Source organism: Mus caroli, chromosome X (assembly GCF_900094665.2).
Source record: "Mus caroli chromosome X, CAROLI_EIJ_v1.1, whole genome shotgun sequence".
Classification (NCBI taxonomy): Eukaryota; Metazoa; Chordata; class Mammalia; order Rodentia; family Muridae; genus Mus; species Mus caroli.
Genome location: NC_034589.1, coordinates 102,795,636 through 102,797,818, shown reverse-complemented (window position 1 = coordinate 102,797,818; position 2,183 = coordinate 102,795,636). Strand labels below are relative to the sequence as shown.

Genomic DNA, 2,183 nt, shown 5'->3' with positions numbered 1-2,183 from the left:
GTGTGTGTGTGTGTGTGTGTGTGTGTGTGTGTGTGTGTGCACGCATGCACTCACACACATTTTTAGGGGAGCAAAGTGTTGATTTCCAATTATAAGTTAACAGCCCACCATTGAGAGAAGTAAGGAAAGGAACTCAGGTCCCCACTGGTGACTGAACAATGAGTTTCAGGGATCTATCTCTCCAAACCCCTGCCATGAGTTTTGGTTACAAGTGAGTACTAATGTACCTGGATTTTAAATGGGTACTGGGGAACTGAATTCAAGTCCCCATGGTTTTAAAAGCAGCAATTTTATACTAACTGACTCATGTTTGCTCTTCCCAAATTTCCCTTAGGAAGTAATTTTATGGTGATTATTCCCTGATGGATATCATTTTCTCTTTTGCTGCCCTCTGCCTTTGATTGTAAACTCTGGAGTACTTGTTTACATATAATATATATATATATATATATATATATATATATATATATATATATATAAAGTTTTTTGAGGTCATACAATTAAATCACTGTATTCACCCTCTCTTTACTAACTCTTCACAGATAAACCCCCTTTTCATTTGTTCTCAACCTTGTGTCCTTTTTATCACTATCAAGGCAAATTTGTACTGCCTAAATATTGTTGGATATGTGTGGCCTTCCACCAGTGCATGGTCAACTTATCAAATAATACACAGTATTATAAGTGCCATAGACTTCTAATTCCCCCCAAATTAAAAAAAAATCTACTTACATTCTATGATATTAGTGTTTATCTTTACGCATTGCCGACTTTTTAAATCTCAGATTTACCTTCATCTCCATTCTATGTATATGTAAACTGAAAAAACCTGCAAAAAACCCTCTTGAGATTTTAATAATTCAGAAGAAAATTAAGCAGTAAATAGGGTTACACAGGACTTAATATAAAATGACCTGTTAAGTCAGTAGTTGCAAGGCCAGAAACTAGAAAAGGAGAAAAAAAAAACTCACATGTTACAAAGTTAGAAAATCTATTACTATGAATGTCTTTTAAAAGCAGCATTTAACAACTTTAGCCTCTAGTTAAAATGGCATCAGGTTACTTGATTGAATATTTATTCTTAGAGAAGGCATTGATTTCACACACACAATCTATTCTACAGGCTACTGTTTTCTCAGTGGAAAGAGATTGCTTCTAATCAGGTCTCACTGGTGTCTGAGGCTCTGAGAAACAGATGCTTCCTTGGAAATAAGCTCTCCTTTCAAATATTCAAACAGGAAGCCAAGGGCATTTGTCAATTGCTGTGTGCTTTCTTTTATAAGAGTAGTCTGCATAGGTGAGGCTTCTAAGGAGCCAGAAGAAACCTGAAGCAGGAATATAGGAGGTCTGCCCTAACCAGGGATGCAGGAGACCTGCTCTAACCAAAGGCACAGGAGGCACCCTTAAACCAGAGACAGCACTACTTCCTCCCAGACTGACTCTAACCCAGTTACCTGACTCCAAGGAGGCTGGCTTCTGTCAGAGACACCCAGACCAGTTAACACCAGAGATAGCCAGATGGCAAGAGGTAATCCCAAGAACATAAGGGACAGAACCCAATGTAATTTGGCACCATCAGAACCCAGTTCTTCTGCCACAGCTAGCCCTGGATACTCTAACACTCCCAAAAAGCAAGATTCTGACATAAAAATCCCTTCTCATGATGATGATAAAGATCTTTAAGGAGAACAAAAATAACTCCCTTAAAGAAATACAGGAAGTGCTTGCTTCAGCAGTACAGATACTAAAATTGGAGTGATGCAGAGAAGATTAGCATGGCCTCCACGCAGGTATAACATACAAGTTCGTGAAGTACTCCATATTTTTAGAACACAAATGCCAGTCCAGGCTACTATACCCAGCAAAACTCTCAATCACCAAAGATGGAGAAACCAAGATATTCCATAACAAAACCAAATTTAAACAGTATCTTTCTACTAATCCAGCCATACAGAGATTCCCCAACATGAGGAGGGTAACTACACCCAAGAAAACACAAAAAATTAAACAATTCACAACAAACTAAAAAGAGAATCACATGCACATAATACCACCTCCAGCAACAAAAATAACAGGAACTAACAGTCATCTGTCTTTAATATATCTCAAGATAATAAAATAATAATAATAATAAAAAGATATAGGCTAACAGACTGGATACATAAACAGGACCCAGCATTTTA

At 37.4% G+C, this 2,183-nt stretch overlaps 1 non-coding gene across 1 annotated transcript; it reads left to right on the top strand.

Moving 5' to 3' along the window:
- Positions 1-1,720: 1,720 nt before the first annotated feature.
- Positions 1,721-1,827, top strand: LOC115030130. Its single transcript, XR_003835756.1, has one exon. It is a non-coding gene; the product is annotated as a U6 spliceosomal RNA (small nuclear RNA).
- The last annotated feature ends 356 nt before the right edge of the window (positions 1,828-2,183 follow it).